The following is a 24,604-nucleotide window of genomic DNA, read 5'->3' as shown; positions in this document are numbered from 1 at the left end:
GCACACATGCTTTCAAACTGCTAGCTTGGCAGGAGCAGGGACCAGGCAACGGGAGCTCACCCCATCATGAGGATTCGAACCGCCGACCTTCTGATCGGCAAGCCCTAGGCTCTGTGGTTTAACCCACAGCACCACCCGCATCCCAATTTTATACCTACTCCATGCTTAATCAAAGGTCACTTCCACACCATACAATTGAAGTGCATTAACCATCTTTTTCCTCTCCAAAGAATCTTGGCAACAGTAGTTTACGCTTCGCAGATCTACAACTCCCAGCACCTTAACAAACTACAGTTCCCAGCATTCTTTGGAGGAAGTCATGTGTTTAAAACATATGGTGTGTATGTGACAGTGTGTATGTGACAAAGTTACATGAATCAGAAGTATACAGCAGTTTAATGAAAAACGCATGTGTTAATTCATCCTTAGGCAAATCCAAATGGGTTATATTTCTCCACAGGCATGAGGAGAAACACACACGCGCGCACACACACACACACACACACACATTTTAACAAACAACAATGAAAATGCAGTATCTGACAGCGAAAGCATAAACATCAATTTCAGCAGTACAAAGGATTTTCATATGACTTTGGAGCCATATAAATACCTACATGGCTGGTTAGTTCTCCAGTATTAAATATAAATGTACAGAATCATCTACAATTCAAATCTCATGGGAGAAAGCCTATGAATGAAAGAAACCATCCAGAGACGGGGGGGGCGGGGAGCCTTTGATTTCAACAAAGCATTACTAATAACTTGGGGGCAGAAATGACCCTCTGGAATTTTTAAAGAATACAGGCAGGTGGGCTAGAGTGGTTCACCAAACCCATAAAGTATGACCAATTATCTCACATAGTATCCTTTCAGGGTTGAAGAAGATAGGGAACTACAGGGTGCTAGTGCCTACAGGCTATGCTGTGAACAGGGCAAAATACAAAAAAGGCGATACTCCAACATCAGGTCCAGCCACCAAGGTGGTTTACGGTTTAAAATCTTCACACAAACAAATGGTACAAAATATTCAGGCTAACTCCGGAATTGATGGCTCTGATCCCTGGCCTGGATTTGTTCTCTTCCACCTTTCCTCAGAGAAGTTTCAGGGAAGATGGGTGAGGAGCTGCCCCTACACTTCTCTCAGACCACTGATGGTCCCTTTACAAGTTGACTGTTATACTTGGACACTTCCATAAATAAGAATTTGAAAAACAAATACAGAGGCTTTGTGTGTCCGAGATCAAGACATGTGGCCAAGTATGATGAGCTGTCCCCCCCCCTTTTTTTGTAAATGTCACTACTACAATATGGTCATTACTGACCAGCAATTAAATCTCGCCACACAATGAGGCAATCAAAAGAGCTTACCTAGTGTGCATCCACTTCAGAAAATAGCTGGATACTGAACCAAAGTGGGCCACTTTGGAAGTAATCAGACTTGCTCCAAAATGAAGTGGGATTTGTCCAAAGTGGTCCAAAACAAAGCAAGCTGCTCCAAAGCATCATGGATATTTTGGAAGGGTATTTGTATCCTTCCACTCAGTTCTCCTGACTGAGCCAGCCCCTCACTGGCTGCCAAATGTACAAATGAGCAGGTGTGTCTGTGATGGACTACCTGTTGGCAGCAGGCTGCAGAAGGTCCCCAAACAGGGTGTTTGCACGGCAGGGCGGTTGTTTTGCTGAGTTGGCCTGGCATCTTCTGAATTCCAAGCTGTCACATAATGGCATTGGGCCCGATCCGGGTCTGAATGATGCACCTGCCCTGTCCCATGCCTTTCGCCACAGCTGCCACCAAACCCTGCCCCTACTTGCATTTAAGTTCAGTGTTGAATATTTTGTTGGTCTGTGTCTCAATGAATAATAGTGTAATATAGAGCTATTCTGTATATTGGTCCAAGTACTACTTTAGTGCACACTTCCAAATTTTTATAAATAAAATGTTGCCTACTCCATCAAGAACACAGCAGGAATGTGAAACTCGTGCTGTGGATTGGAGTGTGTGGGTGTGTGGGTGGGTGTGGATGGAATTAGATACTCATTGATCCACATTACAGTCAAGGAGGGGCCATACAAAGCTTCAGAAAAGTGAACCAAGGCCCCACTTTAGATGTGAAGTCTAATCCAAAGTGTTTGGAATCAAGAATCTCCTTGTCTGTAACACTAAATCACTTTCTAAAGCAATAAGTAAATAAATTCTGTCCACACTCATATCACATATCCTGTGCTATGGGCAGTTCATGTACCTGGGAACCAGACAGGTCTGTTGTCCAGTTATAACACCTGAAGGCCCCACATGCCAATCAGCTGTGCAAAGTTTTGTTTAGTAATCAAAGCAGGAGTTACTCCAAAGGGGGGGGGGAGACAACAACAGGAAGTCAACACAGGTTTTCAGCGGCACTTGACATGAATAGCTGAAAGGAACCCGCAACAGGAAGAAGCTGTTCAAAGTAGTGTTGAACAAAGCCAAAAGGAAAGGCGATGATTCAAATTCTAATGTGACCTTGTCACAAGAGTAAGCATTTTTGCAATGAAATCACCCCAAATGGAGATTTAGGATTATTTCCTTATCAGCATGTTGCCTGACCTTCCTTTTGGCTGGTTTCTGACTATTCGTGCATGAAGTCAAATGTGACTAAAGCCATTACAAAGCACTGAGACTGCACTGCCTGGCTCATTAGCTAAAATTGCAACCCACCCACCACAAAAGCCTATCCAGCAGCTCAGATCCAAGAGGGGGACCTTTTTAACAACAAAAGCAATTGACTTGGCTAAATAGTGAGATAATACTTACTCAGCAATGGCCAAAAAAGGGGCTGTTTCTGGCATGAGTCGTCTTTATATATATATATATATTACGGTTCATAATTCTCCTTTGTGGAACCAAAGCCATCTGAGTAAATTATCCTTCTGAGGAATTCTGCATGATAATTATTTGATAGGATATCAAAGATCTGGAATAAAGGAAGGTCACACTTTAAGCAACTTCTTTTCTGAAACCTTTCAAAGACTTCAGTGACCTTTTATCTCAGTATTCTTACTGCTGTCAAGGTTTGATCTTACAGTCACTGCAAGCAAAGTTCCCTCAGTTTCACAGAGATGTCATTGTCAAGACATCAATCTTATGCCCACTCACCTGGGAGTAGGCGCCATTGAACTCAACAGCAGTAGACATGGGTAGGGTTACAACGTGTAAGGCATATCTGGCTGACATCCGGAGAGATTGTGGAAACCGACAACATTTTCTAAATGGAAAGAGATGGAGCAAAGTTAGTTGACTGAGAGAAAATAAATAAAGTGAACTAAAACATAGTTTCCAACCCACCAACCAGGACTGGCCCAGAGATATTGAGTGCATTCCTTAGCTATACAAATCTCTTGGGTAGCAAACCACTTTGGGGAAGAAGCAGAAGCAGGTTGGCCGTTCATCAGCTGGGTTGATATTTACCAGGGAAATGAAGGTTATTTCTCTTTGAGTCCGTTTCAGTCCCCCACCCTGGAATTAGTGTCCATTTCCCTAATATAAGAAAGCTTTGCAATGGAGAATCGATACTTTGCAACAAAGCAGCTCAGACTGAGAGTTTATAATGGAAGCTGGAGGTTTCCTTCCTGGTTCTCTGCAGGGCCTTGATAAAGGCAGGTGCTTACATGTGCCTCTCCCATGTTCCGAATAGCTGCACATGCAGCAACTGGGCATTTCACTGGTGGCCCTGAAGCTTCTGTGTGGCTCACCATCCCTTCTGTTCCTGTGGTCCTGGAGGTGATGGGGGATGTGTCAGACAGGAATCCAGGTAAAATGTAAGGAGACCTCTGATTCTGCAGGAGAGATTGTGATTATGAGGACACCTTTCCTTTAAGGAGCTCAAGGTGGCATCCATAGTTATCCTCCTCCTCCTTCTCCATATATTATCATCAAAACAACCCTGTGAGCTATGTTAGGTTAAGAGACAGTGACTAGCCCAAGGTTAGCCAGTAAGTCTCATGGCTGAGTGAGGATGCATACCCTGGTCTCCCAGGTCCCAGTCCAACACTCTAAACACTACACTAAACTGGCTATTCAGAGCTGCTGGCACAGTGGAGATCTTCTCCAAAGAATCCCCTGGTTCCATATCTGGGCATGGCTGAACCCTGACAAGCAGATGCCTGAAACAGGGCCTATTCTGCTTTGAGCCTCAATATTTAGAATAGTCTCATCAGGAAGGACCTCTTGGCCTAACTGCTGCTTGCTTTCAGATTGGCGATTAACAATGTTTTGTTTCAGTGAGACTCTGCAGAAATTTCTTAAAAAGTTAATTTCATGCTGCTTCTGCCTTTAAGCAGGAATTCTAATATGTTTGCATCAATGTGCATTGTCTTATCTTTCTGGGTTGTAAACTGCCATTAATCTTTTGTATAAAATTAGGATATGCATTTTGACAGATAAATAAATACATACGGTATTTGGAAGAAGGCGTCTTCTGAGCCTCAAAAAAGATTCAAATATATAGTGAAATTCTCTAAGTGCAAGTTGAAGTTATCAGACATCTAGTCTCTTTCAGAACCTCTGATGCCCAGTTTCACTATCAAGCCACAATTTCAGCTGGGCTTCAACTGATCAAACCTATTTTGAATGCCAAGCTTCAACCATGGAATATGTGATATAGAATATATGTGTGGGAAACATATATAATTATTATATTGGAAAGTGAACCTTTGAACAAATGCAGAACTTGTTTTCTCTCACCACTGTATATCCATATAAAAACTTGGGAAGCTGCCTAAACCTTTTCCATACCTAAAATATTGTTGACACCGACTACAGGGTTTCAGACAGGAAAATTTTCTTAGCCATTATCTTGAGATGCCTGGGGCTGAACGTGGAACCCATTTTTTCATGAAAAGCATATGCTCTGGCGCTGCGCTACAGTCCATCTCTGCATTGGAAATATGCATGTGGGATTAGAGGCAATTAGATTCATGTCAGGAACTGTGACATGTGTTATGTACTGAAGTTCTCATCCTGGGCCAGCAGGGGGATACTGTAGATAGTTTTCACTCAGGTCCACATATGCAAATAAGGGATTGAAAGTGACGTTCGGTGATTGGATAGTTACAGAAAATGGTTACTGTTGCGTTCTAGTGGAGCTCTATATAAGCAGGCTGGCTGAACCCTTCAGTTCAGTTCTGTTCTGGCCTGTGAATAAAAACAAGAGCTGTTTGAAGAATCGCTGTGTTGTCTGATATGTTCACCCACAACTTAACAACATGCAAGAAATGTAATCCTTGTGCCATGTGCCAGGGGCGGGCAGGAAGAGAAGTGAGCAGAGCAAAGGACATAAATGTTACAGTAGGGTAGTTTCTACACATGCCCCAGTCTATTCCTCCACCCACAGAAGCAGGAAGCATTATCAGAGTTCCAGGGCACATTCATTCCAGACTGGCAAAAACACTCCAGGAGGACGAGGAGCAGGGCCTGTGGGGGTGTGGCTTGTGGAGAATGGACGTGGCCTGGGGACAGATCTGAGGTTCAGATAGAGGGGTCTGGAGGGCCAAATCTCCCCACCAGATGTGAGATTCCCCATCCCTGCGGTAGAGCATTCTCACAACATTGGGCGAGTTAAATCTGTGCATGACTAAAGCTATGCTGCAATAGTAAACCTCCAGTTCTACACAGGCTTACATACCTTCCTCATGGAGTGTTTCCTGCACATCAGTATGTTCAAGGTTGAGACCTCCCATCTGATTTCGCCCTTAGTTTCAAATAAATATGTCTCTGCAGGCTGCTGCAGCTCCCTTTTATTCAAGCAAAATACAGCCCAATGCCAACACCTTTCCGAAGTTTCAAAGAAGTGCAAATTATATATATATATATATATATATATATGCTTTCGTAGATTTTCACGGGTACAGGAATGCAGGTTTTGGTGTCTTCGGGTGTCTTCCCGTGTAAGAGTTGGGGTGTCTAGGCGACGTTTCGACGAGGTCTCACTCGTCATCTTCAGGCTGGTGCTTTCGGCTTCTTGTTACTGGAACAGAGCAGGATCTCAGTGTTTGAGTTCCTATAAATACTGTTGAGGGGGTGTGGTGTATAGCCTCCAACGTTCTGGGCAGAGAGGAAGTTCCCAGGTTAGTGTGTCTTTTCTTCTTTTGTTCATTAATTACTTGAGGGATATCTTGAGTGATTTCTTGAGTGATATTCTGAGTACCACTTAGGAGGGTCATTAGGTGTGGATTAGTTGCTAAAGCTTTCGTGTCTTGACCTCTTGACCTTGTGAAGAGTTTTTTCTGAGAAGATGGCTGTACTGCACTTAGTTGTGCTCTGGCTTGGCTTCGTGTATAGGGGCGAGCTGTGGTTTTGTGCCCTGTGCCAGCCAGATCTGTGTAGGGATTGCAGGGGGGTGCAGCATCCGGAGGTGCCACTATGGTTTGGCTACTGGATGGTGTCTGTAATTTATCTGTGGAGAGGGTCTGGGTTTTGGTCTGGTGTGGTTGATTGGAGATGGCGTTCTGTGTGCCTCTGGTTCTGGTGTCGGTTTTTGTGGGGAGGGCTATTTTCCAGATGTCTGGCAGGCGGGACGTATCGTCACGCTTGTTCATGTTGTGAGGGTGTTTCTCTATCTCGATGGCTTCCATGATTATTCTCTTGTGGTGGTGTTCCATGTTAAAGAGCAATTTGGAATCTGAAAAATTAATTTCGTGTCCTGTTTCTTTCATGTGTTGGTAAAGAGAGGAAGTTTTTTCTTCTTTTTTGACGGCATTCTTGTGTTCTGCGATACGTGCATTTATTCGTCTGTTTGTTTGTCCAATGTACGTGGCTGGGCAGACTTTGCAGGGTATTTCATAGACCCCTTGGTTTTCTAACTGGATTTTATCTTTGGGGTTTCTGAGGATATTGGCTATTTTTTGGTTGGTGCAAAAGGCTGTTTTGATATTGTGTTTATGGAGGATTTTGCTAATTTTATCTGTAGTGCCCTTGATATAAGGAAGGAGGGCCATGCCATTGTTTTCTTCTGTGTCTTGCTTTTTGGGGGGTGTTTCTTTTTGGATTAGCTTCGTAACCCTGTTTTGCTGGTATCCGTTGGCGATTAACACATTTGAAAGATTCTGTAACTCAGTTGTCAAGTGGTCTTTGTCAGCCAGGCGTTTGGTTCTGGAGATGAGAGTCTTGGCTACGGAGTTTATTTGTGCAGGGTGGTGGTGTGATTGTGCATGTAAGTAGCGGTTGGTGTGTGTTTTTTTCCGGTGGATAGTGTGTCCTAGGGAGCCATCAGGTTTTTTGTAGATTAGGACGTCAAGGAAGGGAAGTTGGTTGTTGGCTTCTATTTCCATAGTGAATTGTACAAAAAATCTCCTCAAAATCTCCTACAAAATCTCGCTAAATTTCTCGCTAAGCAACTTCAGCCCTATGCAGAATCTATCGCTTCACACGTTACAAACTCCTTCCAGTTCATAGAAACAATAAAGAAGCAAAACCTACATCCCGACGACCTACTTGTGAGCTTCGATGTTGTATCTCTCTTCACACAAGTGCCCATTAATGAAGCCTTGACAGCCATTCAAAACAAATACAATCCCCCCGAATACATCCTGGACCTGACCAACCACTGCCTAACCAACACGTACTTCATCCACAATGGACAAAGATACAAACAGATAGAAGGAGCACCTATGGGATCACCCCTCTCACCGGTCATCGCAAATCTGTACATGGAACACTTTGAAACCAATGCTTTAGACAAGTCAGAACACAAACCCAAACTTTGGCTCAGGTATGTTGACGACACCTTTGTAATTTGGCCACACGGGAAGAAAAAACTAGATAGCTTCCTCACACATCTCAACAGCCTACACCCCAAAATACAATTCACTATGGAAATAGAAGCCAACAACCAACTTCCCTTCCTTGACGTCCTAATCTACAAAAAACCTGATGGCTCCCTAGGACACACTATCCACCGGAAAAAAACACACACCAACCGCTACTTACATGCACAATCACACCACCACCCTGCACAAATAAACTCCGTAGCCAAGACTCTCATCTCCAGAACCAAACGCCTGGCTGACAAAGACCACTTGACAACTGAGTTACAGAATCTTTCAAATGTGTTAATCGCCAACGGATACCAGCAAAACAGGGTTACGAAGCTAATCCAAAAAGAAACACCCCCCAAAAAGCAAGACACAGAAGAAAACAATGGCATGGCCCTCCTTCCTTATATCAAGGGCACTACAGATAAAATTAGCAAAATCCTCCATAAACACAATATCAAAACAGCCTTTTGCACCAACCAAAAAATAGCCAATATCCTCAGAAACCCCAAAGATAAAATCCAGTTAGAAAACCAAGGGGTCTATGAAATACCCTGCAAAGTCTGCCCAGCCACGTACATTGGACAAACAAACAGACGAATAAATGCACGTATCGCAGAACACAAGAATGCCGTCAAAAAAGAAGAAAAAACTTCCTCTCTTTACCAACACATGAAAGAAACAGGACACGAAATTAATTTTTCAGATTCCAAATTGCTCTTTAACATGGAACACCACCACAAGAGAATAATCATGGAAGCCATCGAGATAGAGAAACACCCTCACAACATGAACAAGCGTGACGATACGTCCCGCCTGCCAGACATCTGGAAAATAGCCCTCCCCACAAAAACCGACACCAGAACCAGAGGCACACAGAACGCCATCTCCAATCAACCACACCAGACCAAAACCCAGACCCTCTCCACAGATAAATTACAGACACCATCCAGTAGCCAAACCATAGTGGCACCTCCGGATGCTGCACCCCCCTGCAATCCCTACACAGATCTGGCTGGCACAGGGCACAAAACCACAGCTCGCCCCTATACACGAAGCCAAGCCAGAGCACAACTAAGTGCAGTACAGCCATCTTCTCAGAAAAAACTCTTCACAAGGTCAAGAGGTCAAGACACGAAAGCTTTAGCAACTAATCCACACCTAATGACCCTCCTAAGTGGTACTCAGAATATCACTCAAGAAATCACTCAAGATATCCCTCAAGTAATTAATGAACAAAAGAAGAAAAGACACACTAACCTGGGAACTTCCTCTCTGCCCAGAACGTTGGAGGCTATACACCACACCCCCTCAACAGTATTTATAGGAACTCAAACACTGAGATCCTGCTCTGTTCCAGTAACAAGAAGCCGAAAGCACCAGCCTGAAGATGACGAGTGAGACCTCGTCGAAACGTCGCCTAGACACCCCAACTCTTACACGGGAAGACACCCGAAGACACCAAAACCTGCATATATATATATATATATATATATATATATAGTATTTTTAAAACACCTTTTCACTTGAGCGGTTGCTGGGAACAAATGTCGGTTCCCAGCATGCAGGCTGGATGGTAAAATGACAAGGCCCAGGGTGCTGATTTACTGTTCTCACAGCCATCGTTTCCAACTGATTTATGGCAGTGCAGTGGAAAAGCCTTTGTAAGAAGTCAATTCACCTTAACAAGTAAAAATCACCCATCTGCCAGTTGATAAAGTGAGAACGAGCAGCAGAAAGGAAGAGCCTTATGTTGTTATTGTTTTAAAGGCTAATATAGAGACATCTGAAAGGTTACGTTCTGTGGTCTGTATTAGATGTATCCCATCACATTACTTTAGTCAACCCAAAACTCTAATCGACTTAAATGAAGCCTGCATTTCAGGTAAGCCGCCAGATAATTCACTCTCAGATAATTCAAAATTTCACATATTTCCCTTTAGTGAGAACCTTGGTCCTTCCCGCTCCCCTCCAGATACTGAGCATGAGGAGATCAGAGCAGAAGTACTGTACTGGTCATATAAAAACTGCCAACTTTAAGAATGTCAGGCTGCTGTAGAATCCAGAAGATGCAGCAAATTGTACTGTACTGTATTGTATCATTGTTGGCATCCGTCTGTCTCGGGAGACGATGGAGGAGTGTGCCTTTGGGGGTAAATTTGATCTGCTGGATAGTTATAGTACCTGTTTTGACTGTAGAGACTGATATGGAAGAGACATGTTTTGTTGCAGCTGGGGCAGATGAAGGCATCCAGTTATGCTGGTGCAGATACACCATGGTGTTTATGCTCTTTGCACTCCTTCAGAGCGGTCATTTCTCCTCTGGTAATGTATCATATAGCCACAAGGAAATAAGCTGTGCTTTCCTTAGCAAAAAACAACAATCACAGAATAAACAAAAATAAGGGTAAAATGCTCAATAGGAAGTTACAAATATAGCTATAGATATTTAATATTCAATAAAATCCAAACTACAAATACATATTAATAAAGCATTCCTACACTCTATTTATATGGCACATGCCAATTGAAAACGGGGGCTCCTTGGCCAGACTTGTTTCAGCTTTTAGCCTTCATCAGTGGCCAAGTGTAGATGATCTACTACAAAATTAATAAAAGTAATAATGGTTAGTACCTCTGATGGGGGGAAATTATCTATAAATCTGTAAATTACTGTATGATAGTAACACTCGCCCTTAGGCTTTTGAGTAATGAATTCCTAACTATGCCATGAATGAGGCTCATCCAGATGCAGGGTTCTATCAATCCCACACAAGAAATAAAAATAAACTTTCTTGAATTATAGAGTTAATATACGTATAAAGTTTTGCTCTACATCCAGGTATGTCTGCCACTAGTTCCAGTGTTTAAGTATGGCTCCCTGTATTGGGCCATTATACCTGTCAAAAGTCAATGGCACCAACTTCCAAGGTTCTCACTGTTCCCCACCCCTTAGGTTTAAACTATTTTCCCGTTCCATCCTCCTAACCTTATACATGGTTTCAAAATTCTTCTAGGATATTGATAGGTCTGAAGTTGTCCAAATATAATTTTAGACAGTTTAGCAAAATTGAATATTCCCAAATGATCAGCCTATGTAGGAATTGCAGTACTTTCATATGTCTTATGAAGGAGGAAAGGGGAATATAAAAATGAAGGCTTTTCCCAATGTCTTAAACAACTGATGTTAAAATGTCATTGCATGATGAGGCTGGCGCCCTACAGTGATTGACATTCGAAGGGGTCAACAAGACTGCTGCCGCAGGAGATAAAAAGTGCAACATATGGAAATGACCAAAGACCACTGAGATATTTAAAGTTCCATTCACAGAAGTCTCTGTCTGATTTCATCAAGGGCATGCATTGAACCAGTATGGTTTTTTCACCTGTTAATTTTTCATTGACATAGATAAAGTCTAGTTGAATAAGTTTTCCATTCTGGCATTGGAGGGGGGAGAGGTATATACTTCAAATGTTTTTACAATGTATTTTTTCCCCCATTGTGTGCTGCAGGAAAGTCTTATGTGGAGCTGACTGTCAGTTCCCTAGCAGTCTTCTTGTTTTATGAGGTCTGGGCCATAAATATCGCACAAAAGTAGAAAAAGCATCCCCTCTTCTGTAGGATTAGTTCACAGACAGGCCTTGCTAGGCCACAGTTCAGGTTTGTCCATGATAACCATTGGATTTATGGCCTAGTCCTCTTCTCAGGTCATATCCACACATACATTTAAAGCACATTTAACACACATTCAAAAGTGCATGCCTTTCTACAAAAAATCCTGGTAACTGTAGTTTGTTAAGGGTATTGGGAATTCTAGTTCCATGAGGGGTTAATGGCAGTTCCTAGGATTTTATGGGGGAAGTCATAGAATCATAGAATTGTAGAGTTGGAAGGAACCCCGAGGGTCATGTGGTCCAACCCCTAGCGCTGCAGGAATCTCCAATAAAGCATTCATGACAGATGGCCATCCAACTTCTGCTTAAAAACCTCCAGTGAAGGAAAGTCCACCACCTTCTAAGGAAGTCTGTTCTACTGTCGAACTGCTCTTACTGTCAGAAAGTTCTTCCAACTGTTTAGTAGGAATCTTCTTTCTTGTAACTTGAATCCATTGGTTCAAGTCTCCTGCACCTTTCAGTGCAGAAGAAAACAAGCTTGCTCCATCTTCTATGTGACAGCCCTTTAGATCTTGGAAGATGGCTATTGTATCTTCTCTCAGTTTCCTCTTATCCCAGCTAAACATGCCCAACTCCCTCAACTGTTCCTCAGAAGGCCTGGTTCCCAGACCCTTAATTATCCTGGTCACTATCCTCTACACATGTTCCAGCTTGTCAATATCCTTCTTAAACCGTGGCACCCAGAACTGGACACAGTAGTCCAGGTGTGGTCTGGCCAAGGAAGAATAGAATGGGACTATTACTTCCTTTGAGCTGGACACCATGCTTCTGCTGATGCAGCCTACAATAGCATTAGCTTTCTTTTGCAGCTTCATCACACTGTTGCAGCAAAAAAAAATGCTAATGCTATAATCATATGCCTTTAAATGTGCATTAGATGTGCTTTAAAAGTATGGTGTGGATGTGACCTCAGATTAGTAGCCAAACATGTAGCAAAATAATTTGACAGGCCCAGATTAATTGCAATGCAAAACCAAAGGAAGTTCAGCAACCGTGTTATGCCTCCGCCCGGCTCACTTTCTCACCATTTAAACAACCTCCTACTTCAAATCCATATTAACTATAAGTGTTTAGATATTGTTTCATTCCTTTTCAGAGCACATGTGATAATATTCATTCTCTTCTCCATTGTTGCATTCTGTGACATGAGCCAAAAGGAAGATCGAAACTCAGCAGCTCTGTGTCAAGGCGCGCAGAGTATGAGAGCAAAAAGCAGAAACTTTTCTGCTTCCCTTGAGTTCAAAATAAGTGAATTCCCTCATTCTTCTCTGCTTGAGATTTGTTCCTGAACACCCACAGCAATATTCCAATGCATTTGCACCAAAAATAAAAGTTTTTATTTATTCTCACCTTCAGCAGAGCAAAGAACATGAAAGAGCTATTTAGATAAAAACTAAAAAGCCCACTAAGAATATTTGTGTTACCAGAGAGATAACAGATACACTTCAAAGTTCTATTCCATGCCATATATATTTTTCTATTATTGGGCTCTATGTAACTGTGCAAGCATGCTTACATAGAACAGGGGGGAATCCATCACTTAATACTAATTACACAATATATGGAAGATTTCTACCATCAGCTATCTAACGATTACTGTGCATTCAATAACTTTTATTTGATTAACTCCCTTGGCTGTAAATGGGACTTATTGCTCCTCTGTTGGGCACAAATGTTATAATTTGGAGAATAACATATTGCAGTCCAAAGTATCACTGTGTTTGTTCCCTTTGAGATATCTCAGGCAGACTAATGATTTTCATTTCAGATTTTCATTTCAGTCTCTACTTTTCATTGCTATGAGGCTTTTGTGGCAACCACAAAATGCTAACCAAAGCAAAATGCAGTTTTAATACTGGGTGAATCAAATATAACAAGGCCTAGAAGGTATACAGTTTTGAAAAATCATGCTATTAGGCGAGCCTCAGCAAATTATAAAATAATGCATTTGTGAGTAAACCTATACTTTTTTTCATCCTTCAGCCTCTGGTTGCACTACCAAACAACTTCTGAGGTGGTAGAGTTCTTTTTTTTTTACTTAAACAAACATAATTCTTTATTCTTTAATGCTGTAAAAACGGCCTATGCAGGAAGAACTGGGAGAATGGGCCAAATTCCTTATCTACCTGTGGAAAGAAGAGGTAAGACCAGCTTACTGTTTCTGCCCCCACCCCACCACCCAAGACACACTGCATCTTTGCCAACTGAAATATACTCAGAGTCCTGCAGTGATTTCATGCTCTTTATTGCAGCTTGTAAAACAGTGATTGAATTTTCCCCAAAACCTCAGGCTTTTATATACATTATTTACACAATGAGTCCCATCTGATTGGCTGATTCAGCTTCCCTCCTGGAACCTGATTGGTCTTCTCCTCCAAGCCAATCAGTTGCTGCATTCTAGGATCCTACCTGCCTATTGTTCTAGGCTCCAAGCTTAGTACATAACACCAACCCTAATTACAATGGTAATTCCAGACCTCTCTGTGGTAGGAATTCAAGCACATGCCAGAAATTAAGGTCAATAATTTAGTATGATATTCATATAATATTTTTATAACAATTCTCTTGGTTGATTTTTACAAACTCACTTTTCATCACTGATCTCCGTCTTAAATTCCTTCTCCCAGTTTTCTTTTAATTGGCTATATATCTTCATGCATTTCTCCACCAAGATTTTATATACTTTGGAGATCAGATCCTTTTGTCCAAATAGGAAAAGAAAAGAAAAAGAAAAAAACTTTCACGTATTGTTAGATCTCTACTTATCTTGTGACTTTTTAAACACAATTTATAGGCTATTTATTTATTTTAAATCTAAGTTTACCTAAAACACTATAAAATACTTACTCAAAAATACAAAAAAGCACAACAAACTTTAAAAACAAGTAGCCATAATAAAACAATCAGAATACAGATAAAATCAGCAAAATTTAAAAATATGGTTGGCTAGGAACGTTTGCTGAAACAATTCAGTGTTTAGCAGGCATTGAACAGTCCAGGGTGCTGGGACTACCACCCTAAAAGATTTATTTCTGACAAGCTATATATATTACATATAATTTGTATATATATGGGGGGGAGAGACTTAATGGTTGTGTTTTTTCACCTATCTGATCATATAATAAAATGATCCCATGTGACAGAAAATCCTTATATTTAGCAAATCTATATTTAAAACTAGAATAACCCCTTAATTATGTTGCGGACCAGAAACACCCATTATTAACAGGTGCCAGTGGAGGGATGATTGGAGCTGTTGTTCCAGCAATACTTGGAAAGCTACAGATTTCCATCCCTATTTTGGGAGGCTCACCAATGCCAGGTTCAAAATGGGAAAACACAGCTTCTGAGAGGAAATTAAGGAGCTGCAGATGTTCCTGTCCATTCCCCCATCCCTATCTCAGTCATCTAACATCCCACAACCTGATGCAAATGGTCAGAGCTCCTCCTGGTATGTAAACAACAAGCAGAGTAGGAAGGTGGATGTCAAGATCAAGGAGGTAATGGGCTGGGAAAACTATATCCATCTTATATTTTGCCACATTTGGGATATTTAGAGGTGTATATAAACATTATCCTGCTTTGAATCGAAAATCCTAGCCTGTTGAAATTTTGTGTGTTTGTGTATGTGATTTCACAGAAGCATTCATCTCTTGGGGGGGACCTCTGTCCTTTTAATAACTTCTGCTTGCTGGTTTCATTCTCTCCTTCAAATGTGTTTTCTGACTCTAACCAAGGAAGGCCAGGTGACCTATACACAGCAATTTCACCTATACAAACAGGAGATATAAAATGTTGACATAGTAATATCACAGGTGTCAATAACTGTGTCAGGCAACTGAGTCACAAGTTAAATCTAACAAGATTTATCTTTATAATGAAAACATGCACAACTACTGCATCACTCAGTAAGGCCAAATTCCACCCCGTTCCTGTTTCCTGTGCTGTCTGTCATACTTTATCTCTCAGCAAGAAGTGTTCCAATGCTATTGTTTATGGGTGTTACTATATCTAATAACCACACTTAGGCAACCTATGGACTTTTGGCAATCTAGGAGAGCACGGGGCATCTTTCTTTCAGTTGACAAAATGTCACCCTGACAAACTAGAGTATCTAAAGTTGGTGAGAGATAGGCATGTCTGGCACCAGTGGTAAGTCAGATCGGGCACTACTGAGGGCCTCAGGTCCAGAAGGACCCTTCACCTGCCTGTTCTGCCTGTTTACTCACCTCCTGGCCTGGGTGACGATGTGTGGGTACCATTTGGAAGTCCAACTCAACCTCCATCCACATAAGTCATGTAACCATCCACCTCCACTGTCCATCTCCATGCTGCCTTGCATGGAGGCCAAAGGCTTCTCAGAGCAAAGCATTCTGCACAAGGAGTCTATATCAGTTTGACTTCTTTTGATTACCTCTAGCCACTAATAACTTCAGGTTGAATGTTGTAAAATACGTACTATTAATTTCCATTTTCATCAGCTGTCATATGACCCAGCCAAACAAAAAAGCAGACGGATAGCTGGCACTTGAAGTCTTATGACTGAAATATGCTTCAAAGACTCATTTTTTCAATTATAAGTTTTTTTAAAAAAAACATGCAGGTCCTGCTATCCAAACACAATGCATTCTCAGGAAATCATTTATTAGGTGAATGTTCGCATGGCAAATCAGCAATTTCCAGTGATTCCTACGAGGAAATGTCAAATGTGTTTGAGACCATGGAATTTTGACTCCAAAACAATGGAAAAACCCAGGAAATGAAAGCTTGCAAAAGCAAATAAAGAAAGAAAAAAAGGTTCTCTATTTGTCTAATCTCTCCCTCTTTCTTCCCGCTCCTTCCTACCATGTTTTTCAGAGAAACAGCTGCCGCTGACCAGCAAAACACAAAAAGTAAGGCTTGGTTAAGGTTGCTTATTTGTTTACAGTGCAAAAAAAAAAAAGGATAATGGGTAAAGGACCCCTGGATGGTTAAGTCCAGTCCAAGGCAACTATGGGGTGCGGCGCTCATCTTGCTTCAGGCCGAGGGGGCCAGCCGTTTGTCCACAAACAGCTTTTTGGGTCATGTGGCCAGCATGATTAAACCGCTTCTGGTGCAATAGAACACCATGATGGAAGCCAGAGCGCATGGAAATGCTGTTTACCTTCCCACTACAGCAGTACCTATTTATCTACTAGCACTGATATGCTTTCGAACTGCTAGGTTAGCAGGAGCTGAGACAGAGCAACAGGAGTTCACCCCGTCAGTGGATTCAAACCACCAACCTTCCGATTGGCAAGCCCAAGAGGCTCAGTGGTTTAGACCACAGTGCCACCTGGTACCTGCATGTAGTTGTTTCTATATTTCCCAGTGTAAAACAGTTTAAGGAAACATATTCTAAATTAGATAGTATAATAATTAGAGGTGTGTCACCATGTTCTGTCATTAGCAACATAGTGAATCATTTGCATGTAAACTAAGTTCACTGTCTATAAGGGTGAAACCTAAGACCAGACTTTCCAAAAACTGTCTTCCTTTCTCATGAAGCCACAGGCAGATGTCTTATATTACCTAGCTGTTTTTCCATCATAGATATGCTTTCATTGTTCCTGCATAATAGTTGTGCAAGTGTCCATCTGCATAGTCAATAAACCAACACACATTTTTTCTTTTCTTCTCAGATTGCCAAACCACAGTCCTAAAAGTATACTGAAAAGTCATTTAGCCCAATCATATGAATCATTGCAGGGTCCACTATAGCTAAACCATGTCAGCCAGTGATGTTCAGCCTCATCTTAAAAACATCAAAAGCTGATTTTAAAATTCCCCAGGTAAGCTTGTCCCATTGGTCAACTTGTATCACTGCTGAGAATTTCTTATATAATCTAATCTAAATCTGCCTTCCAGCAGGGAAAATCTACGGCTTCCTTTTCGTAGGCTGCTGTAGAAGCTATAGAGAGCAATTATTCTCCATCTTCTTTGAGGCAATCTGAGTATCTGGGGCTTTTTCACCAAAAATATACCCACCAGTCAACATTTCTCTACTTTATAATCAAAAATAAATCAATGTGCAATCACAACTTTTCGCAAAACTTTTCTGATATGGAAAGGAAAATGAAAATAAAAATCAGTAACCATAAAATAAGAATGTTTTCCTCAGATATCCAGGTCACACTAACTTGGCCTTATTACCCTGATCCCTATTGTCCTTGCTCTCAATAAGCCCCATGTTTCTGCATTCTGTAGTCATTGACTCCTGAATTCTTTAGCACCTGTGGGTGTGATGCATCAAATCCTGCTGATTACGATTCATTCCATTTGGACAAATTATACAGTATTCATTGGCTGTTCTTTTTCCTGTCCGTGAAATAGAGGGACATTAACAGTGAAATCCTAAGCTCACTTACTAGAGAGCAACCTCCAATGAGCTTAGTGAGGCTTACTTCAGAGTAAGCAAGCTTAGGCTTTCACTGCACTTGTCATTTTGAACTGCTTGTTAAAACATGGTGTAGCCATCCTCTCTCGTTTTGTCATTTATGGACAAGTTCAGCTTATTTTCTTCTGCCTACTTCCCCCCACTTCTACAGCATACTCGCAGAACATATTTGTCACATGGCAAGCATCCTCTGCTGAATCCAATTCCTTCTGTGGATTTTCTACATTGCTGGCATTTTCCTCCCTATTAATAAGTCATTTCGTATATGGAGGGACTTGTATGATAGCTTGATTTCTAGAAAGCATTTTATATATGCAAAGAAAATTGGGTTCTTCGTGGCCTTGTCAAACAACATGGAGCTCAAGCTGAACAAAGACTTGCTTAACATTTCTATCCTACTTTCTGCTAATGTTACTTGACCTTTCTGGAGCTAAATCTAAGGTCCTATTTGACATTGTCTTTCTACTCCGTCAGCCTGGGCCTTCAGTGCTGTCAGTCATCTGGAGCTCCTCGACTCCCTCTTCTCTTTGGGCTTTAATTGACACCATCCTCTTTTCCGACTATCTAGCTTCTCTTTATTTCTACCATTTTCTAGTAATCCTACAAAGCTCTGTCCTTCAGCTCTTGTTTTTCTCCTGAGTACCCGCATTCACATTCATGGATTTAACTATCAACTTTGTAAAATAATAGATACATCAGCAAGTGCCCTTTTCCTATCAATGTTGGCATAATCCCAAGACATTTAGGAATATAAAGAAAAGCCAGCCGGGAGCTCTGAACAACAATTCTTTTCTGTGTGCTTGCAATAAATGCAGGCACTGAATAGATGCAAAATAGTAGGCAGGTGTTCCGAAGTAGGAAGAGACAATAGAATAACTGGGGAACATTCAACATGATAAAACATTTATACCAGGGGGAGCCAATGTGGTGGCCTCCAGATATTGTTGGACTACAAGTCCCTTCATCCCCGATCATAGGTCATGTTGTGGCTAATGGCCAATTGGCTGTGGCTAATAGGAGATCGAGTCCAACAACATCTAGAGTGTGCATGTGGGTGTGCCGTGTGATCCTTCCTGACATTAGTCACCTACAGTGATGGAGCAGATGGAGGACTTGTTAATGATGCCAACTGCAACTCACCGTTGGATGACTGAGAGTTGCCCTTGGTACATTTTTCTGCTTTGCTGATTCCTGGAGGTATGCAAGCAAGGCTCACCAAAACTATTTAGAAGCTGATCACCCAAGCAGTTCAGAATCTTATAGAGTGCTTTGCCTAGTGAGTCCTTGATTATAGCAATTGCCTAAAGCTTTTTGTATGCATTTGGTCTGAAGTAATCTGAAAATACCAAGTGTTTATATGAGAAGGTTAAGTGTTCTTAACCTGAGGTACCACTTTAGCTAAAAGGGCCTCCCGCTGCCGCCAATGCACAATTTCTGTTCTCATCCTGGGGCAAAGTTCTTAACCTGAGGTACTACTTCCGGGTTAGTGGAGTCTGTAACCCAAAGTGGTTGTAACCCGAGGCGTTTGTAACCCAAGGTACCACTGTATTCAGGTCATTCAAATAAAAATTGAAAGACTTCTGTGTTTACCAACTCTCTTTAATTAAATTAAGACACAGCAGCTTGGTTCAAAAAGAACCACTTGATCAAACCATAGTCATGTACTGAAGCTGGTTTGCAATCCTAGGTTTAGAGGGCAAGTACAAACCAGAGTTCATCAGTTTGGATGCAACTAACTGAAGCAGAGCATAGGATAAGAGGCAGGCATAGGGCTCATTTTCATTGTATCAAACTATACCACCCCTAAGCCACTGTGGTTCCTAGCAGTTGGTGTTCAATAGCATACTGCCATGGATCATTTAAATATATTTTGCATGTTACTTTTATGTGATGTAGAACAAGTTCTAGATTGATTCAACATGAGGAGTCCATGGACTAACAATGTTACTCCAAAGCCAGGCCATGTCATTTCTCAGAGAGGGTAGATGTAACGCCAAGGTAATTGCATTTTACTCTTTCATGTGAGCTGACTTGAGGTTCCTTCTAGTTCAAAAAGCACATATAAATCAGAACAATAAGTAACCTCAAAAATATGCAAGCCCTGCCTAAAACAGTATTGCAAAACTTCTGCGGAGACGGGACTAGAGGAGGTGAAGAGAATTAACCAATTTCTCTCTTTTTGAGAACCTCGGGCAATTTACATAGCAAAGCACAGCTGTTCAGTGCAAACCTCTTTACCCTGAACGCGTCTTAAGAAAACTGTAGCAATACATCAATGTTGTGTCCACCTAATACTAATGGAAGAAGTACAAATCATAAATTATATATGATTTACTGCATAAATCATAAAACTATTGAGACTCAGAGAGTATTTTTGAACAGGAAATCTGTTCTCTATTAAAGCAATGTTCTTTCCCTAGATAAAAGCAGACAGAAGACCCTTACTGAGATCATGGAGAGTAGCTGCATCAAGTCAGAATAGGTAGCATCGAGCTAAAAATATACATAAATAAATTTCATATGCTCAAAATCAGAACTGCTACAATTTGTGAAATTGCTTCGGTTTCCTTAGATAAATGTGATTTTTAAAGTGACGAAGGTTGCAATCCTATGGTCCTTACGAGGGCATGCCAGGAGCCATATGCTTCATTTAATTCCCCTTCTCAAGGGTGGATAAAGAGGATCAAACTTCATTTGTGCCTTCTCCATGAGCCTGCAGAAAGCTGCAGAGGCTGGAAGAGACCCCCTGTCTGTCTGAAATCCTGGGCAGCTGCTGCCAGCCAGTGCAGAAAATAGTGAGTTAGATGAACCAAGGGCCTGAGTCAGTATAAGGCAGCTTCCTATGTTCTTACATTAGTGCAGGTTTCAGAATATGAAATCATAAAAACTCACTATTCCATGTATGTTTGAAATTTGATTGTGTGCTCTCTTTCCCTAAGATAGTTTAAAATGAAAACTGCTAACCTTCAAAATAAATAATATCTAGAAACATAAGATGCAAATCACCCAGTCTTGAATGATACTGTATATGAAATTGATAAATGAAATCAGATCCACTTTTCATTCAAAGGTAACCAACCCTAGAAATGTCCTTCTGAAATCAAGTCGAGTAGCAGTTCAAAGTGGAAAGTTGGTCTATTTTCTGATAAGTACTGTATGTTATCAGAAAAACAAGCTAAGTATATCTTGTTTCCCCCCCAAAAAATAACATATGAAGAAAACTTAACCAATATGGGTTTGATACAAGGACTGCAGAGGTCATTGTAAGCTCCACATGTAGGCATGTAATGTACACTTATCAAAATAGCTGATCTCTATATGGCAATTAATCAGTCCATCAGTCATCACAAAGATGTGACTGAATAGGCATATGGCCTTACATTAGGGCAGATTGCCAATGCTGAGACATGGGTTGCTTTCAGCTATGTGACTGTGATGCTATGATCTGCATCACACTGAAAACTATAGAATAAGGAAGAAGCAACAAATTGATGTGGAATATTACAAGACATCTGCCTGAAACCTTTAAAACATAATGATTATACTATAAAAATTGGCCATTCTAGCTAGGTCTGGTGGGAGCTGGAAGTCCCATAAGATTACCCTTCCTTGGCTTAGACATCAGAAACACAGACTGGTTCTATACAGTCTTCTTGGATAGCATGTTTTCTGTGCTTAACTGCCAGCAAATAGGGTTTGTGGTTTACTTGTAGTTTGGAAATGTGTTCCTTTAACTATTATCTGTTTCTTTGGCAGTGTCAGCGTATTTCATTTATTTCTACTCATAGCATTTTGTGCTGTTGTTGCGGGGGGGGGGGGGACAAATATGCAATGCAGGAGTCAAAATAAAACTCACTCTCTCTCGTTAAATCTGATATAATTCCTTTGCTTTGACATAGCAGCTAGTGCTTCCTAGGTTTCCAAAGATTATGCAACGAATAAAGCAACATAGACAGGGATTATATATTACACAGCAGCACATATTGGGCCCCAATTCACTAATAGTTATGCCACCAAGGCAGGCTGGTAAGTAGCAAGTGCTTTTTGCCCAGTAACACCAAGTGTGGCTGGACAGACAAATATATTGCATTTGTAAAATAAAAATGTAAAAAATTGGAATATGGCAAATGCACATTGTTTATTGGAAACAGGAACCACCAGTAGCTTAGGTCCAAGATACTACTTTATTCATTACGCACTACAGTGTAATGAGGTGTTTACAGGCTGGCCTGCGCAGGTGTATAACTGTATATAGAAAGTGTCAAATCTCACTGTAATTTATCTTCTCTGTTGATGAGATGTGGCATGCAATTTTGTACACTGACAGCTCAGTTAGCTAAATGTCATTGGCCTGCATAAAAATTGAAACAAGAAGGGTTAACACCCACAATATCAATCACTTGCGTTTCTGCAAGGCGATGGCTCATATGCATACTTCACTTCTGCTTTACCAATGTGAACATGCCAAGGAAAGAAATAATGAGCAAACAGGGATGCAACCTCCAGAGACTGAATTGTCTGATGGATGGATGGATGGATAGATAGATAGATAGATAGATAGATAGATAGATAGATGTGGACTTAACCCACAAAAAATAAGTGGAACTCTGATAACAGAGTTAGGATTGTGCTCTCCACTCCACAGGAGGAAAAAAAACCCCAGCTGTGATTACCAATATAACATTCATCTTAACATCAAACCTAATAATACCAGAATATTTTTTTAAAACACTTTTGGAATAGAGTATTTTCCATTCTATCTGCAATTACAATCCATCTCCTTTCTCCAAATCCTGCCTTATCTTTGGACATAGAATTAGGCTCCACCCTGCACCACAGAGAACTGGTAGGCTTCTGACTGATTGCATGATTAGCGATAGCTCACCAATGGAAGAACCAGATTGAAATAACACTGAATATAGCAGAATGCAATTATCACTAATAGGGAGAATCTCAGCAATAAAAATGACTATTTCCCCCAAAATGCTATTTTTATTCCAAACGATCCCAATACTTAATGATACATGATGTCTGAAAGACTGGCGAAAAGATCTGTCTATGTTTATTTGGAGGGAGAAGAAACCTAGGATAAAACACAAGATTCTCATTGATATAAAAGATAGAGGAGGTTTTGCACTTCCAGACTTAGAATTGTATTTCGAAGGTGCCTGCTTGTCTCGGATAAAATAATGTGTAAAGCTTCGCTGATTAAAACTAACACCTCAAGTAAGGACTTTAGTTATTTAAAAGATTTGTAGGGTTCAGGTATGCTGAATCAGAGTATCCAGTCTCCAACACAGAGAGAGGTTGATAATCTCTTGCCAGTTCATATGGCAGACTGATGTTGATGAAGTTGTACAACACCGGCATGCTTGACCAAGCTGGCACCCTGCAGTGATTGCCCATGGCAGTATTTTGAGGGGTCGACATAACAGTTGCAACAGATGAAAGGTGCATGTGGCATAAGGACACATCAAGGACTTCAAGGTGAATGACTGATGTTTTGTTTAAATATGCAATCACATGGCCTTGGTCTGTGGCAATTTTTGACACAGCAATCTGAGCATCATCTCACCAGCAATGCATGTTGGTCTGCAGGATTTATGAGTGGGTGGATGTAATTTAAATGTATGGTGTATACACAGCCAGGAGCACCCCTTGTATAGCCAGCCAGCCAGTTTCCTCTGTAAGTCTCACATGCAATAAAGTTGCCAGTTGGGTATGCAATGCACCTCTGTCTGGCTTCTTCTTTGTGATACTTAATACACATTACTCCACAGCTGCAACACCACACAATATACTGCAATATCATAACTAGGTACTGGACAGTCCATGTATTGCCTAAAGCACCAAGAAAAAAATACTGCTAGCCTGTTTTACAGTGTCTTTGAATTTTGCTTGTCCCTGATTCACTTCACAGCTATCAAGTGTCTCCATGCTGAATTTGAAATGGTTTACAAATGTAACACAACAGCAAAATTACTGGGGGGGGGGGGATAAACCAAACCAACAACAACAGAGCAACAAGTAGGAATCAAAACCACCTTATTATGTATAATTCTCACACAAGTCCTCTATAATTGTAGACACCAAACCTGAAGGACACTCTTGAATATCCTTTTCACAGCTCTTGCGGTAAACAGAGGCTTCCCCTTGTTATTACAATGCAGCTCCATTTGTTATTATTCCCTGTTCATGTGAAATCTAAAAGCCAACAAGGGAATTTAGAAAGACAAATGTGACATTCAGGAAGAAAATCCAATGTAATTTTATTTGGGAAGTTTCTTGCATAACGCATTCAACTCCCCAGGTACATCAAGTAATTTAGACAGAAGATGTAAGTAAATTCTAACAAATGTACAGGTACTTTCGAAAGCGGGTGCTTTCATGCCATATCCCCAGGTTTTATTATTAGCATGACTCTTGTCCTAATTGCAGGGTATAAAAACAAGGCATGCCACAGACCTGCTGAGGAGCAGCGTAGTGCCTACAGGCTGCATTATAAGGGCAGGCCTTCACATTTGTGCAACATGTGATCTTTTTATCACTCTCCTGGCAATGAAGGGGGGGGAATCAGTAGTAAATCAATTAAAAGTGTTAGCGCTATTGGCAGGCTAACAAGTAAATACTGACAGTGTGGTAAATTGAAAAAGCTCCTCCTGGCACGAAAGTGAGAGCGATGGCGTAATTTAAGGGTAGCAGGAGGTTGAAAGCCACAGTACA

The 24,604-nt window shown here is 41.1% G+C and overlaps 1 long non-coding RNA gene across 3 annotated transcripts in view; it reads right to left on the bottom strand.

Moving 5' to 3' along the window:
- LOC308583267 overlaps window positions 1-24,604 on the bottom strand; it is an 84,980-nt gene that overhangs the window by 18,135 nt on the left and 42,241 nt on the right. For all 3 annotated transcript variants that reach the window (XR_014006144.1, XR_014006145.1, XR_014006146.1), the window contains 4 exons: window positions 14,055-14,164; window positions 9,976-10,157; window positions 3,137-3,245; window positions 2,795-2,954 (listed from right to left, as the gene is read on the bottom strand). This is a non-coding gene — a long non-coding RNA (uncharacterized lncRNA). The remainder of the gene's footprint in view (window positions 1-2,794; window positions 2,955-3,136; window positions 3,246-9,975; window positions 10,158-14,054; window positions 14,165-24,604) is intronic.

The sequence above is a fragment of the Podarcis bocagei genome (genome assembly GCF_964188305.1).
Source record: "Podarcis bocagei genome assembly, chromosome: 3".
Classification (NCBI taxonomy): domain Eukaryota; kingdom Metazoa; phylum Chordata; class Lepidosauria; order Squamata; family Lacertidae; genus Podarcis; species Podarcis bocagei.
Note: the sequence above shows the minus strand (reverse complement) of the source record. Positions and strands in the feature narration are given on the sequence as shown.